Source organism: Panthera leo, chromosome C1 (genome assembly GCF_018350215.1).
Source record: "Panthera leo isolate Ple1 chromosome C1, P.leo_Ple1_pat1.1, whole genome shotgun sequence".
Classification (NCBI taxonomy): Eukaryota; Metazoa; Chordata; class Mammalia; order Carnivora; family Felidae; genus Panthera; species Panthera leo.
Window position 1 is genome coordinate 138,068,923 of NC_056686.1, and position 18,085 is coordinate 138,087,007.

Here is an 18,085-nt window from a genome sequence, read left to right on the forward strand (position 1 = left end):
TATCAGTAGTTAAGACTTCCAGTCAACAGTAGGCTATTAGTAGTGAAGTTCTGGGAGGAACTAAAAGTTACACACTCATTTTAAACTGTACAGGCAGTTGCAACCCTAAAACTTGTGTTGTTCAAGGGTCAACTGCAGAGTGTAGTAATGGTGAAAAAAATAGAAAAATAAATAAATAAATAGAACAAAATAGAAACCCAGATATAGACTCACAAAAATATTTTTGACAAAGAAGAGAAGATAATTCAAAAGATAAAAGTCTAAAGGTACTGGAACTGGACATCCACAGGTAAAAAACTGAGTTGACAGAACACTTAAACCTCACAAAAATTAAATGTAACATACACCTATACATTAAACACAAAACCGTAGAACTTCTAAAAAGGAACACAGAAAAAAATCTGTGTGACTTTGTGTCTGGCAATGAATTTTTAGGTACAACACCAAAAGCACAATCTGGGAAAGAAAAAATTGATAAACTGAATTTTAAATTAAAAACTTTTGCTCTATAAAAGACACTGTTAAGAGAATGAAGACAAGCCACAGACTGAGAAAAAAATACTTGCAAAACACAGATTTGATAAAAGACTGGTATACAAAACATACAAGAACATTTAAACAATAAAATGGAAAAAAAAGCAACCCAGTTAAAAAATGGACAAAAGATCTGGACACCTTACCAAATAAAATATATAGGTGATAAGCATATGAAAAGATGCTCAGTATTATATGTCACTAGAAAATTGCATATTAAAACAATGATATTTCTGCTCTATACCTGATAGAATGTCTAAACCCAAAAAATGATGACATCAAATGCTGGTGAGGACATACAATAATAAGAACTCTGATTCACTGCAGACTAGAATGTAAAATGGTACATCTACTTTGGAAGACAGTTTGGCAGTTTCTTACAAAATGAAGCATACTCTTACCACACAATCTGGAAATCAGACCTGTTGGTATTTATCCAAATGAGTTAAAGACTTATGTCCATACAAAACCTGCACCAGATTGTTTGTAACAATTTTATTCATAATTACGAAAAAGTGGAAACAACAAAGATATCCTTTAATAGGTAAATGGATCAACAAACTGTGACACATCCATAAGATGAAATATTATTTGCTGCTAAGAAGAAATGGGCTATCAAGACATGAGAAGAAATGAAGGAAAGTTAGACACATATTGCTAGGGGCAAAGGACAATTTGAAAAAGGATACACACTGTATCATTCCAGCTCTATGGATGGAAAAGGCTAACCTATGGAGATACTCAGAAAGATCATGGTTGCCAAGAATTCAAGAGAAGGGAAAATGGGTGGAGCACAGAAGACTTTTAGGACAGCTAAATGATTTTCCTGTGATACTGTCACAGTGGATATATGTCATAATACATTTCTCAAAACCTGTAATGTACAACTCACAGAGTAAACCTTAATCTAAACTATGAACTTTTCTTAATACTAATGTATCAATACTGGTCCATCAATGGTAACAAACATACCACTCTAGACAAGAAGCTAATAATAAGGTAAACTGGGTTAATGCTAAGGGACCTAGGCCAGTAGGAATATATGGAAAATTGTTGTACTCTCAAGTTAATTTTTCTCTAAACCCTTACACTGCTCTAAAAAAGTTTATTAATAAAAAAAATCCAAAAGAAAGGAAGAAATGATCAAAAGTCACAATTCTTACTCTTCCATGTGGACAACTATGGTGACCCCAAAAAACATGCAAAAATACACACTCAAAACTGCTTTACTCTATGATAATTTGTGAAAAACAGAGATGAAAACACAAACTTACAGAACATTTGTGAAAATGAAATGTAAGTACCAAAAACATAGTTTCAAGTTACTAATACAGATTATAAAATGAAGTAAAATTTCTGTAAAGTAAAATGTATAGACAAAATGTTTTAGCAAAATATGACCGTACAGAAAAGTTTGCAAAACAATAATGGTAATTCATAGGAAATATTAGCTACTTTAAAAATGCTTTAGGGGCGCCTGGATGGCTCACTTGGTTGAGCGCTGACTTCAGCTCAGGTCATTATCTCAGGGATCATGAGTTCCAGCCCTGTGTAGGCTCTGTGCTGACAACTCAGCCTGGAGCCTGCTTCTAATTCTCTGTCTCCCTCTCTCTCTCTGCTCCTCCCCTGCTTATGGGCAGGTGCTCTCTCTCTATCTCTCTCTCTCTCTCAAAAATAAAACATGAAAAACACATACTTACACACACACATGAGTAAAAATACTTTAAAACTAATTTATCTGGTGCGCCTGGGTGGCTCGGTCGATTGAGCACCTGACTTCATTCAGCTCAGGTCATGGTATTTCAGTTCCTGAGTTCAAGACCTGCATTGGCCTCCCTGCTGTCAGCAAAGAACCCGCTTCAGATCCTCTGTCTCCCTCTCTCCCTGCCCCTTCCCTGCCTCGCACACACACACTCTCTCTCTCAAAAATTAACAAACGCAAAAAGAATATTTATATACAAAAATAAGAAAAATTGTTATAGTTTGTTCTTGTCAACACTGATCATGGCACTATTTAGGAACATAACTCCCAGAGGCTGGCAGGTTATTTCTACAATATAAAGCAAATATACACAGTACTATCTTGTAACAGTATGTAATATACTGGAAAGATATTAGTTACATATTATTTCTTTTAAAAGTACACAAGGGGCACTGGGGTGGCTCTTGATTTCAGCTCAGGTCATAATCTCATGGTTTGGGAGTTCAAGCTCCAGGTCAGGCTCTACACTGACAGTATGGAGACTACTTGGGGTTCTCTCTCCCATTCTCTCTGCCCCTCCCATGTCCTCTCTCTCTCAAAATAAACATTTTCTTAAAAATAAAAGTACACGGCAAAACTTTATGATCTGGCTGTTAATAAATCCATAGAAACAGATTAAAAGGACTAAAATTACATAAATCAACATCTTAGAATTGTTTCCAGGTGCAGGAATAACAGATTATCTTCATTTTTTCTCACCACTTTTACACTGAATATATTACCTTTTTTGAATTTTAAAAAATCATGTTGCACATTTAAATCAAGTAATATATAATTTGACTATATAAAGTTTTCAGTGCTAGAACAATAAACATTTTATTTTAGCTTCTAAACATGTTACACATGTAAAATTCGTTTCAACCTAAGTTTAAAACATGATACCCATCAGACATTGCATCAGGATGATGCTGTATATAACACATTGGACAGAAGTCTAATAGTTATTAGCTACAACACAGCTTTTAGAGAAAATACACTGCTTTTTACTCATTGTAAAGTAAGTTGACTAAAACATACACAAGCCTAGAAGTGATTACTTTAAGAAAACAATATAAGGTGACATTTCTGGGTCATCTATATTAAAAAATGTCTATTTTTACAATGGTGGCAAGATGCGAGAAAGTGAGAATGTGTAGGCACACCAAAAGAAAAGCTAACATACTTAGACCTTTAATCTTGTCAAATCTGATCTCAATCTTTTGGTCAAAACTTCATAGTAATCTGTCACATCATTCAAGGAAGAAGTAAAATATCTAAGATTTTATTGTGTTTTTAAGGGACATTGGGATAAGAAGGGACATTGGGAAAAGAATATACTATTAAGGGGAAGAAGAAATCAGGAAAAACTAGCAACCCCAAAAGATGCTTCTTTGAAGATAAGCACCTGGGAAAAATCTGGAGTGAAATGGGGTAATAAAACTGAAATAGAAGGATGAGGAACAATTGTCAGTTCCAGACTTCACCCATTTCCTAGTTTATAATCTTCAACTTGCAGCTTATTTTCTCATTTAAGCACTTCATAAAACACAGTCTCATCAGCCAATCCGGTTCAAATAGAATAAACACATAACAAGGTCACTTAATAATCAGTATTTTAATTTGCAATAGAATTCATTTACAAAGCCATCTCTCAAAAATCTACATTCCTAAAACAGTTAAAATTAAAATGGAAGCCTCTATCCCACTCCATCAGAAGACAAGAGATTCTACAGAGAGTAAGAAAAGGACTTTACATTGGGAGATACCAGACACAACAGAAGGTGAGGATATCATATAAAAAAAATCAAATGTTGTGATTCTTGTGCTGTTTTCAGCTGGTTCTCAAATCCCTGGCAATCAGGCTTATGCCTTCTGTGAACAGGGTTTCTCATAATAGGCACTAATGACATTTCGAACTAATGCTTTGCTGTGAGTGGCTGTCTTATGCATTATAGGATGTTCAACAGCATCTGCAGCATCTATCCACCAGTTTTCAATTGCAACTCTTGATAACCAAATATGTCTCTGGACATTGCCAAATGTCTTCTGGGAGTCATATTGTCACAGCTGAGAACCACTGACAGGAAAAGGCAAAAGATTAGAGGCAAAAGATTAGAAAATTCTACTCATTGGGTTCTTATTAGCCCAAGAGAAAAGACTTTCAAATGAATAAAAAGTTGATGTTGGTGATCCCCCCACAAATATGCTCCAGACAAATCCTTCCAGTGAGAACCATTAATAACTAGCAAGCCTCAGCCAAATTCACACAGCCTGAAATAGCTTCCTGATGCCCTTTACATAAATTTGAACACACAACCAAGAATCACAAGACAGCTGAGGAAAACTTCTAAGATGAAAGCCTCTGAAACATCCTAACAGAAAGAAAAACTTAGAGAAAACCAAGTAAGTAGGGAGAAATAAACTTCAAAACATTAAATTAAATGCTTAACTCAATTAAACATTCAAAACTTCAATTAAATCCATAAAGAGAAAAAATATCAGGATGCCATTTTAAAAATGCAGAGATCAAAAAAGGTATTGGAAATTAAAAATATAACAACAAAAATTAAAGTCTCAAATGTTTAAAAAATCAAGCAAGTTTCCAAAAAACTGTAAAGCAAGACTGGAAGATGATTTTAAAAATGGGAGAAAAGAAACAGCTCTAAGAGTGTAATATCTAATTGCAGCTTCAGAACCAAAAATAGAGGTAAGGATATTACAGGACAAGTATCAGAAACTTTCTCAGAGGTAAGGAAAACAAGTTGCCAGACAGAAAGAACCCATGAAATGCACAGCAAAGTCACCTCACAACAAACACTGTGACATTTCAGAACACTGGGAACAACAAAGAACATTCTTTAAGCTTCAAACAAAAATAGGGTGCAGAAGCTTCCATAAAGAAGAAAAGAGTGAAATGCAAAGTGTTGAAAATAAGAATGGCTTCAGATTTTATATCAGACACTAAGAATTCCTTTGCAATTCTGAAGAAAAACATTTCCAACTTAAAATCCTACATCCAAACTAAGTTAGGGTAATCTAAAAATATTTACATACAGAACATAACGCCTCAGACCATTCGCCTCTCAGATAGCTACTGGAGATTGTGACCAAATAATATGAGGATAATCATTAACCTTAATGGATAACCATTAATCTTTTAATGATGATAACCTACGTTAAAGAAATTCTGAAGCATGTACTTAAGCAAAAGAAAACAGATCCTCAAAGAAAACTCAGAGATGCAAAAATTAACACAAAACGGAGAATTACTTGGGATACAGGAAACAGAGGATCCATCACAGAATAGAGAGAGGTTACATGAGGGGTAACCACATCAAGGAGCCAGCCTAAACTGGAAATAAGAATGTTCTAGGAGAAATTTCTCAGCGATAGTTAAACTGATTAAAAAATAAATAAATAAATAAATTGATACTTCTGAACCTATGCAGATGTGCTGACAATAAGCAAGCAGATTGTTCGGGGCTGAATTAATGATAAATATTGAGAAACTACACAGACATAGGATGGTTATTTACCAAAAACTAAGATATCAGTGAAATGATGGGGGGCGCAGGGCTTGGGTATTTGTGGGAAAAAACCAAATTTACATCGCTCACTGTGGAAGTCAACGGATAATGCCTAACATGGAAAAATCAAGTGGCAGCATATAAGATGTTATTTGTAAATACAGAGTTAAATATCAAAAGAATTAGCCAAAAAAAAGCTTTAAAAGTTTTTGCCCCTAGCGAGGGGGAAGTAAAGGCTTTAACAGCCACTTTTTCCAACATCACATCCTCCCTGGGGCCTAGCAAGGTGTGGAGATAAAGGCCCAACCATTTCAACCCACCATGGTGCAATTCTGGTGGGCCACATTCTGGAGAACTGAACCTGTGATAAATAAATTAAGCTTTTTTTTTTTTTTTAATAAGCCATGTACAAATAGTTAATATTTCAAGTGCATGTTCGTTTACATTTGAAACTTAATACTTAAAAAAATATATTTGAAAATATTTTCTAAATTTTAATTACCTTGGCATCTTATGCTGTTGAGGCCAATTTGATTGAAAAATTTTAAACTAATGTATGACAAGTTAAAACACACAATTTTGGCTGGAAGTAGAAAGATCTTGAAATCAAATCTCAAAAATAGAAAAGAGGTTAAGGGTTCCATATATGGTAATGGCAGATCAGATCAATCCTATTAAAACCAACAAAAAACCTTCACAATAAAAACCAAAGAAACAAAGCAGTATGAAATTACATGCCAAAATACAGGAGGATAAATCAGAAAAATAAACACCACAGTCAGTCACTTTTTCCTGAAGACTTGTACTTATCCAGAAGAAAAGACTGAGCAACAAGAAGAAAGGCTGAACTACTGGTAGCTCTGTTGGGGTATGAAGAAAAAAATCGAAGCACAAGATCCACCAAACCCAGATGCAAATAAATCATCACTCAAATTAAAGTTGAGATCTTAAGGAACATCATTGGATTAGGAAGAACTGGAAGTAAAATGGAACTTGTAGAACTCATGACTTAAGTCCTACTTAAAGTTAAGTGTAAAACAGAAGTACTCTGAAGTCCTGAATATGAACTAAGTGACTTGGGACTGGTAGTGTGCCTGTTACCTTTCCAAGGAAAACATGGCTTCTTGAAAAAGATATCATTATCCTAGGACTCACATATTCTTATAATTTTTCAAATCCAACAACTGGCACACAGGCACACATGAAAAACCATGAAACCAAGAAAAATCATGAACCAGCAAAAACAGACCCATTACAAATTAAGAAATTGGAATTACTGGTCACAAACAACAATTATGAATACTGTGCCAATAAAAGCCACAGTAATTTTTAGTAAGTAGCTAGAAACAGTAAGAATAGATACAGGTGATTTACTTCTTAAAAAGACACTGATCCACAGATTCAAGAATTTCAATTAATTCAAAACAGGAAAAAAAAAATTCTACACAAAATGCCATAAAGAAATAGAAGAAAACTTAAGACAAAGAAACATTCTTTAAAGATTTCTTTCAAATCAGCCAGTATTAGACTGACAGGTGACTTCTCAAAATCAATAATCAAAAAAAAAAAAAAAAAAAAAAAAAAAAGGCAAAAACAAAAACCCACAATGGAACATTATCTTCAAGATTCTGAAAAACCACCACAATCCTACAGTTTAAAAGACCCAAAACTTTCTTCAAGATTGAAGGTGAAAAAAGACACTTGGAAGGTAAGCAAAAAAAATTAAGGTAATTGGCCATCAGTACACCTGAATTAAAAATATTCTAGGGGCGCCTGGGTGGCGCAGTCGGGTAAGCGTCCGACTTCAGCCAGGTCACGATCTCACGGTCCGTGAGTTCGAGCCCCGCGTCAGGCTCTGGGCTGATGGCTCAGAGCCTGGAGCCTGTTTCCGATTCTGTGTCTCCCTCTCTCTCTGTCCCTCCCCCGTTCATGCTCTGTCTCTCTCTGTCCCACAAATAAATAAAAAAACGTTGAAAAAAAAAAAAAAATATTCTAGGGGCTCTGGATGGTTCAGTGGGTTAAGCGTCAGACTTTGGCTCAGGTCATGATGTCGTGGTCTGTGAGTTCGAGCCCTGTGTCATGCTCTGTGCTGACAGCCCCAAGCCTGGAGCCTGCTTAGGATTCTGCGTCTCTGTAGCTCTTGCTGCCCCCACTCCCACCCCCCAGTTCACCCTCTGTCTCTGACTCTCAAAATATAAATTAAAAAAAAAAAAAAAAAAGATTCTAAACAGTGTACTAAAAGCAAAAGGAAAAAGATCCTCAAAGAGAATTCAGAGATGCAAAAACAGTTGAGAAAATTCATTTACATACCCAAGTTGTTCCAAACATACTTAAGCATTTTTCAACAACTGAATCAAGTATCAATTTTCAAATTTAAATTAACACTTCATAAAACTAAAAATTCAGTTCCTCAGTAACACTTTTAGCCAGATTTCAAGTGGTCCATAGCCAGCCACAAGCTGGCTACAGTATTGGGTAGCACAAGTATAGAACTTCTTCGAGTTAAAATTACAAATAAATTTAAAACAATAGGAATTAGCATATAAACCAGTAAGGAATGAAATGAAGATAAAAATCATCCAGGAAGCGAGAAATGCTCCAATTACAGAGAAGATATTTGCGATACTAGTCAAATATTTAAGTAAAACACAGACTACCCAATAGAAACATTGTGACAATTCAAATAAGAAATCCAAACAGCCTACAAATATTTTACAAATTGCTCAAAGTCATTAATAACCAGGGAACTGTGAAAACATAAAGCCACACTCATCATGTTGGCATCAACAAAAAACATCAACTGTTGGTGAGACTGTAGAAAAAAAGCATCTACCATATACTGCTGGTGGGAGTTTAAGTTGATCTATTTTGGAAAAGTTTGGCATAATCTCCATTCTACAAAAATGCATGCTATGCGTGGAAAAATACATGCACAAGAACATTCACAGTAGCATTGCTCGTAACTGCTAAAAACTGGACACAATCCAAATGCTTATTAATATTAGATGAGTTACATTAATTGTGGTTTATTCAGAAAAAGACTACATCACACTATAGACATTACCATATAAAATGAAAAAACATGAACAATAGCTAAATGTACTAATTGGGTTAAATATTGGGGACACGTGAGGAAAATAACACATAATGTGTAACTCTTTTACATACAGGTAAAATACAGATAAAATTCATCTGAATCGGGTAGTAATGCCAACACTGGTGGTTAAAAAATACTTGAAATAAATGTAGAAAATAATTACCATAAAAATCCGGTTGCTGTTAACCTCTTGTAGTAGTGAGGCAGGAGGAATATTCAGGAATTGATGGGGGGAGGAGTAGGTCTCCAGTACTAGGAACGTTCTAGTTCTTGACTGTGGTAGTGATCACTCAGTGTTCACTTAATAATTACTCATTGTATTGTATACTTATGATCTGTGCATTTTTTTGCATATTTAGTATTTTAACATAAGAAATTAAAATTTGTTACCTAAAGCACTTATATTACTTTGATGTGACTTTTTTTCTTTTATAAAATGATATATATTTGGTTACAATATAAACAACACTTTAAGGCACAGGACTCTAGTTTCGATTCCACTCGACAAGATTACTGCACACAAAGAAAGCAGTTAAGTACTAGGCAATGATGCATAAATAGGGTTAATTGCCAAAGCGTAAGTAAAATGTAGAAAACAAGTAACACAACTTTAATTGATAGTGTATCCTAAAGAATAATTATTACAGAATTAAATACCTGTATGAGGAACAAACATGAGGAATTTTAGATTATTGGCCTTAAAAGAAACTATACAGAATGATAATCTTTCAAAGTACTTTTAGAAAAGAAATTAAAGATTGAAATGGTTCTAGTTAAGATTTATGAAATGATGTGAAAAATGGTGACTTTACTGAAAAAAAGCCTTACTGATGTAAATACACGAATCCTTTAATAGTCTGAATTATTATCTTATGAGGGAAACATTTCCAGCAAAAATAGGTAGCATTTAATTGAGAAACCAAAGGATCTAAATCCGAGACTAGTAACCAAAAAAACTTAAAGCAAAATATTCATTTAAAAATCTCTTATCTACACCATAGAAAAGGAAAAATTTGTGATGTCTCTTCTCTATCAACCGTAACATTCCTCCATATCGAGGACTACACAATCCCATATCGCTTTCTGAGAGCAAGCTTAAGCGTTTTGTTGCAGCAACAACGCCAAGCTATAGAGAGGAAATTCCATTCAAGACTTCCCAAGCTTGCTCCCTCCCCAAAAACCACTCCAGAATTCCAAGGAGGGTAGCGAAGTAAGGAATAATGGTCATAATACCTAATACAAGCAATGCATCTAATGCCAGAGTTGTCAAAATTCACACATGGCGCTTCTCTCTTCCCCTGCTCTGAAGCAGTCAACAGTCATCTGCATAGGCTCCAAAGATTCCATTTCTCTCTGACAGCAATATCATCACATTCCTTACAACCACCATCGGGTGTAGTCAATACCCAGCCAGAGACCTAGTTCCATGAGGAATCCCTACAAGCTTCAGAGATTCGTAGGCAGCCTCACAAGAAAGCCACGAGACAGAAGTGGCCTTCCAGATTTCTGGCCTGCCTGGCCTAGACAAGCCTGCCGCCTTCCCGCATTCTGAGTCTCCACAACCTTCCGTCCTCATTCTTTTCGATTCGCCTTTCAACACTGGCGACCTTAGGCCTTCGTTTCGAGGCCAGCCTAGCCCATATTACCTCTCACAGAAAAGTCGCCCTTACCAGGGCAGAGCAGCAATCTAGCCACCACAGGAACCGCTTCACAAGCGCCCCTGACCGCGTAGTCAGCTCAGCTTCACCTGCCGCTGCCAACGGTACACCAATACTCCCGGCATTCCCCGCGCACGCAGCGCGTCTCCCACCCCGCCCCACTCCCGCCCAAACACGTGACCTACATTAGTCTCCGTCCACGCCCACTTCCGTTCCTCCACTTTCCCTTAGGAGGTAGGAGGGGTCAGGGGGTTGTTAAAGAGTAGCGACTTCCTCCTACTCCCCGCCCCCGCCCCTCTACCCCCTGCTACAATGTCTTCCGGGTCGCAAGTGCCTCGGAGCCTTCTGGGAAACCAGATCATTTCCTCCCCTCCCCCTCCTCTTGCCTTCAACCAACCAGCCTCCCGTCAGAGAGAGACATGCGCAGTGAGTGCCTCCCGTCTCTTCTACCCGAACCCCCCCTCCCCCCCCCAGCAGAGAGACCCCAGCAGCAGCAGCAGCTGATGATGAAGAGAGAGGCAGTGGCAGAGGGGGGGCACCTTTTATTTCTATTTTTAAAGGGACAGGACACTAATTTTACCCCACTTCAACCTTGAATTGAGGGGGGTGGGGGGAAGGCGGCTGAGTTCCTTCCCCCACCCTCCAGCCCTGAGACCTGAGAGGGGGATTGAGCCTGAGAGAGAAGAAGAAGGAGTTTCTTCTTCTTCGAAAACCCCCATCCACGACTCCTACCCCCTCACCCCTCCACTAGCCTCCCTCCCGAGCCCCCTCCACCCTCCTCCTCTTTGGCCGTGAGAGGAGGAGAGAAAGAGACCAAAAGCCTCTTAGCAACACAGACCCTTCTCTGCTGCTGCTGCTGCTGCTGCTGCTACTGCTGCTGCTGCTTGGCCCTGGCTGGAGACATCTCACTACACCCAGGAGCAGCCACTTCCCCAGCTCTCCTCCTCCTTCGCCTCCTCCTCCTCCACTCCCCCCCCTTTATTACCCTTTGTGTCATCCTCCACAGCTCCAGGGAAGGCACTCAAAAGTGGGGGGCAGGAAAGGTAAGTGTGTCTGTGGGGGCTTCATTGCCTTCCTCTGGCTCTGACTTTAACTCCGGGGCAACAGTAGCACCAAACCACATACGCAGTGGAGCTCCGGGGTGAGGAGGGGGTGGTGCTGGGGGGGGGGGGAGTGAAGGAGGGGTTGGAGTGGGGAGGGGTGTGTGAGGTGGGTGCCCATCCTGTCAGAGGAGGAAGGGCACTTTTATTTTTATTTGCTGTTGTCAAAAGTGGTTTCTCTTCTCCAGCTAACATCTGATTGTGTCTTGCTCCAATGGGGGAAAATACAAAAACAACCCCCTCCTTCCTCCAATGAGGCGCCAGGGAAAGAGACAGAAAGAGGCACACTTTCTAGATGTCACTTGAAAAAATTCATTTGGAGAGCTTTTTTCCTTTTTCCCCAGGAAAAGCTCCACTGCATTTGTTTCTGAGTGGGAAAATGTCGGGATCTGGATTGTATTGGAACTGCTTATCCATTTGTAGACCTGAGTGTTTTCCCCTTTTTGGTTCTGTATGTGATTTGGAAATTGACTTCAGTGTTGGAACAGACTTGATTGGTTTTTGCTTTCTGGGTTTAATTTTTCTTTCTTTCTTTCTTTTTTCTTTTTCTTTCTTTTTTTTTTTTTTTTTGTTGTGTCTGACTTGCATGGGAGATTTCAAATTTTTAGTTGATAGAGGCCTTTGGTTAGGTTTTGACTTGTATTACAGCCTTTTTTGTTAAATGTTTGTTTCATATATTAGCATATAAAGTTCAAAGCTTAAAATGCTTAAAGTTTCAATACCACTAGTATTGTCTCTCCTTAGATAGGTTCTTGATATTTTCCACAAGATGAGAATATTAGCTATTTTGTAATTAATCTGGATATTTTTCTTATCTTTGTAACTTGTCTGAACAAGTAATCCCCATTGAAAACTTTATGTTGTTCTGGCTTCATGGAAGGCCAAACCTCTCCATCAATAGTTTGCTGGATTGGTACCACTTTCAATTTTAACTGAATTATTTATTTACTGTTGTAAATTGAGATGAGTTTTTCATCTCTTGGGGTACTGAACCAAATTGCTCACTATATGTGAAAGGAGACAAATTTCAAAAATATATTTTCATGAGTCAAATCATGAAGTTGTAGTTAGTATATTCACTGTAGTTTAGACATAAATTGAAAGATAAATTCAGGTTTAGGTTTATAGAATAACAGTCTTCATAAAAATCACTGTGGCTTTCGATTTCAGTGCTGTATTTTATTTCACAAATGCTAGAAAGTATGTTTCCAATATAGGCCTTTTACTAGAGCTTACATTGGAAAGTGTTATTTTGTTTCATACATACATTTCTTTATCCTTTCCTTGAAGATGGATGCACACATTCATATATTCTCTCTCTCTCTCACACACACACACATACTCTCTCTCTCTCTCTCTCTCTCTCTCTCTCTCTGACACACACACACACACACACACACACACACACACATACACACACCCTTTTTTGTAACTGCATTGGTATCTCTGATCCCGTAATTTATGTCAGCAAAAAATATTCTTCTGTAAAACAGCAATTTTATGATCAGACTGATAATATGAAAACAGCAATTTGATCAAATAGAAAGGACTGAAGAAAAATAAATCTAGATGGATATTTGACATAAATATTATAAAACAGGATAATACTTTTAATTTTTATTTTTTTATGGCAAAGCCAAAATATAATGCGCTTATATTTTAGTGGCAGAAAAGCAATGCAAATGTAGAAACTTGTTCTGTAAATTTTCATTAATGTGTACAAGAGTAGACATTTAGACACAGGAAAAAAGCTCTGTAGCAATAAACAATATGGCCTTATTTCCTTCCTTTCTGTTATAAATTTGAACAATTTCTTACCTTTCTCTAAGGTGTAATTGGTGCATTTTAGCAGAAATCTGTGTCAAGTTCAAGTTTTTCTCCCAACATCAATACTAATATTCCAGGTCCACCTAGGATTTCTTGTCCTCACTCTAATACCTCAGCAACCTTAACATAAGAGGGAGAAAGTAGAACTTAGTGAAGAAATCAATTTTAAATAAGGCGAATTGTGCAGATAATTGGATGGTGGTTGCCCCGTCGGCAGCTGAGTGAAAATTTACAGTCTTGAGTATAATACCTTTACTTAATTTATGTCTGCTTTTCTTTTGAAAACATTCCTTTATCTCACCACTCCCTGGCTAACCCTGTATAATTTGAGATTTCCAGACTTCCTCTGAGTTGGATAATGATTTATGTTTAAAAAACCTTTTTTATTCTAGCTTATTTTTAAATATTAAGACATATTTTAAGATTGTAATTTTCATCTAAGTGACATCTTGGAGGTCACTTTATCCAACTCTTCATTTTCCATTTTGCTGAAGTTCAGAGAGTTTGTGGAACTTACCTAGGTTCCAAGGCCTGTAAGTGGGCAGAGCATGGACCAGAGAACTTAGGTCTCTTAACATTTCCTGTGCTACACGACCTCATTTTCTTTGTTGGAAATGAAACTGTCATTCACAATTTTGTCTATAGCACTTAAGGATTTTATGTGGAGGCGTATTATCCTAAGAATATTTAGGTAAATAGCTTTAAGTCAAAACTTTGCTTGTTTATAATTCAATAATTTGTTGATTTAAAAGGTACTGATTTCTCTCATTGTGGATAGTTACTATTTTGAGAATTATTTGTTTCCCTTGATGCTTATGTTTTCTCTGCACTTCTAATTAATCAGTAAATATGCTTTTTACGCTTGGATTAGAGACATATATATAATAATGACCCATATTGTATTATAAACATTTACCTGCTAGTCTTGCTCTGTGAACCACTTAAGACTAAAGATTTGTATCTTAAGATTTACATCCCTCACGGTACAGTGTCCGGTGCACAGTAGGCCCTACTGATTAATTGACGTAATTGGTATTAGAGTTAGGCATATTTGAATTTCTTTACTCCCATATGTGGGGTTCCTTTCCTTTCTTCCTTTTTCCTTTCCTCTCCTCCCTGCTACAATTTCTCCACTACTATGAATTTTTTTTCTTTATTTTTACTGTAGCTCTCACTTTTTCTATTAGCCAAATTAAATCCTGTTAATAATATAGTACTCATAGAAAGTAAAAACATATTCCCTCTAATCCTGTACAGGATACAATTTGACAAAAGTAATTTATTTTTAGTGAGAGATTTCAAAAAATTCCTATTAAAAATATCCTAGCAAATATTCAAGATACACTTAAATTTCATTTCATTGAGAGACTAGTGCGATAGGTTACTAGAATGATTAGGCCACTTTTACCAGCTCTATAAAGCAACTGTTACTTAGGTGACATGTTTCCCTGACTTTGTTTTTTTGGTCCTTACCCAGACACTTATCAACTTTCCAGTTTTCTATGGATATGAAGATTTACTCCTAGTCATCAGTGGGACCCCATGAAGTCAGCCAGAAAGCCTATGTCCAACTTATGTACCTTTGCAAACTTGTCTGGATTTTGAATGTATGTGCAAAACAGATTGTACTTAGGTATTCATTAAACATCTTTTGAGCATCTACTGTCTGTCAGGCACTGTGCTAGGCATCTGAGAAACAAGGATGGTCCCTACAATTTAATGTGAAGAGGTATTTTAATTGTATTCCACAAGTATATTGGTCATAACTTTATTTTGATGTTTCTAAATAAATTTTATATTAACTAAATAAATGGATACTGTTAGGTGGAAAAATGCATGTTTAAGAAGGATTTTGCTGTATTTTATTAAAATAGAAATATATAATGAAAAATTTTCCACTTAATACTGTATTCTGGGGCTTTCTATTCTGTATATAATTCACTAATTTTAGACCATAAAAATAGTCTATGTGACCATCATTACTAGTATTTTATTGATACATACTTTTATTTGAAGATTATCAACATTGTTTATTGAAGTATCTCTTATAAAATTATTCCAAAACAAAAAACAAAACCCAAACTCTCCAAACTTAAACTTTTTTTTTCTCAAAAGTAACTTCTCTTCTTACATTTCATATACCAGGTTATCTTTCATGGTTCATTGGAATACATGGTACATCATTTTCATTTTGATCATTTAGTTATTTTCTATAGTTTAAGCTAACAGTATAATTTATTTATCATGGAATAATTATGGTATATACTGTTCAGGAGTTTTGGAATTTTCATTGTGTGCTAGATAAATTCCTCCAAGATCCTCATTAGAAACTTTCCAGTTCTATCTCTAAATTGGTTAGTTGCAATTATTAATCCTTACTATGTTCTGTAACTTCAGTAAAATGAGTTATTAATTTCTTAGTTAATGGATGTTTCAAAACCAAAGAATACTATCTTGGTTCCTATCATGGCTTTTGTATGTAATTTAAAGATTAGAGAGAGATTTCCTGGATTTTCTTTGTCCTTCTTAAACTGTACCTCTTAGAGTAATATTGATTCACAATTTGGAAGGAGGAGGGGCTTGGGCTCCCTTGCTGGTACAGTATTTTTGTGCAGGTAAATAGATTCCTGAAGGTCAATCTGATCTCTTTCAAAGTCATTCTTAACTTTTATTTTAGTACTAATCATAATTACCATTTATTATAAGTATCTAATACTGTGACAAATATAACAAAACACTCATCCTGTGAATTTTGAACATTGTTCCCGTGTTATAAATGGGGAAATCTATTACTGACAAAACAGCATTTTACATATAGCAGCAAAATATTCAATCACAGTAAATTCATAACTTTTTAATTTAAAATACAGACACAGTAACTTTTATCAGTCAGTAATTTCTCTGGTAAACATCAGTAAAATCATTGCCCCAGTAGCTTATTGATGGAGTGATGGAAAATTTCTAAAAGTTTACAAGGACACAAAAACAATTAAAAAAAATCCAATTCTTTATAAGGAGCATAGATACAGATCAGTGTGCAACTTGAAGTAAAATACACTTGACCCTTGAACAACACAGGTTTGAACTGTTCGTCCACTTATATGCAAATTTTTTATAGCACTGTAAGTATTTTTTTTCTTCCTTAATGATTTTCTTAACTTTTTTCCTCTAGCTTTATTATAAGAATACAATATATAATACATGTAACATACAAAATGTGTGTTAATTGACTGTTTATGTTATTGGTAAGGCTTCTGGTCAACAGTAGGCTTTTGGTAGTTAACTTTTAGGGGAGATAGAAATTATACTGGATTTTCAACTGCGCAGAGGTCAGCACTCTCATTGTTCAAGGGTCAGCTGTAAACGTAAAGTCAATCTTCTCTTTGTATGGCAAAAATTACATTTAGGCTTTCTACATATTGAACTTCCTTTCTCTTGCATGAGTTACATTTAGCATTTTGTTACATGAAGTTTGAAAGTTCCAACAATTTGTGACCCAGTGAATATTTACTATAAACATTTTAATGTAAATGTTCATAATGGAAAACCTCAAAATAGAGGAGACTTTATATTGTCTAATGCTTGAGTGTTTATATACACATATCTTCTGGATCCTGTATCTTAAAAGATTTTCATAATTACCACATTACACATATAGAATTAAGTTTAATGTATTCTTTTTAGTACTATTTAAAGTCAGAAATATTTTTAGTATAAGAATGGACAACTTGTTGGTTTCTCCAGATTCCTAAATTATTATTCTTTAAAGCAGCTACTGAATTAAAATACTTTTTGATCTAGCTAACTAGAGTTGATTTTTACATTCTTTGCTTCTAGGAGAAAAGAGTAATTTGTAAAAATTACTAATCAAGTAATTTTCATATTTATCCTAAGTAGATATACACATTCATCCTATATGCATAAGTTGCTGATATCATTCTATAAGCAATTATGCCAATGCATTATGTCCTGTAGAATTTCAAAATATTTTAAATGCTGAGGAACTATTCTCTGTTATCTATTATACTTCAGAAAGGAAATTTTATACCAAATTAGTTTTATTGTTTTTAAGAACAATCTAAGTAATTGGTCAGATAGAATAAGTCATTGGTCTCCAGTAATTTCCTTAGATAACCCAAAGGTAATTCTTAAGAGGTAATACCTAAATATAGGTACCCAAAGGTACCTATATTACCCAAAGGTAATACCTAAATATAAAGATTAAAAGTAAAGATTCTTACTTGTCATTGTTTCTGTTTGAGGTACTTCTATATCATGTAAAGTTTCAGAAGTTGGAATGACTCAGAATTTTTCAGAAAGACAAGGTGAGAACCAGGCTTAACATCTATTAAAGACATATCTTCTCATGTAGTTGAACATAATGGAAAATAAAATCACTAATGACATCATACTGGTGTAAAGCATACACTTCATTCAAAGTTGTAGGTGACTAATTCTAACTTGAGTCCTATTTCAGTTGACCTATATAACCTTTTCTTAGAGAACTTGTAATTAAATTTTGTGTCATTGAATAATTTATTAGAACATATTATGTTAAAGGACTAAAATGAGTTACATAAATCAGTCACCAGCCTTGCAGT

At 35.6% G+C, this 18,085-nt stretch overlaps 1 protein-coding gene and 1 long non-coding RNA gene across 7 annotated transcripts in view; one reads left to right on the top strand and one right to left on the bottom strand.

Moving 5' to 3' along the window:
* ORC4 (origin recognition complex subunit 4) overlaps positions 1-10,681 on the bottom strand; it is an 81,778-nt gene extending 71,097 nt beyond the window's left edge. For 2 of the 6 annotated variants that reach the window (XM_042948732.1, XM_042948729.1), the window contains exon 1: positions 10,570-10,678. The gene's annotated coding sequence lies outside the window, so the exon portion shown is untranslated. Of the gene's footprint in view, positions 1-10,545 lie in introns of all 6 variants that reach the window. The other 4 variants (XM_042948731.1, XM_042948730.1, XM_042948737.1 and 1 more) reach the window with 3 other exon arrangements.
* A 188-nt stretch (positions 10,682-10,869) lies between these two features.
* On the top strand, positions 10,870-15,328 carry LOC122226103. The gene is made up of 2 exons (XR_006205471.1): positions 10,870-11,600; positions 14,962-15,328. It is a non-coding gene; the product is annotated as an uncharacterized LOC122226103 (long non-coding RNA).
* The last annotated feature ends 2,757 nt before the right edge of the window (positions 15,329-18,085 follow it).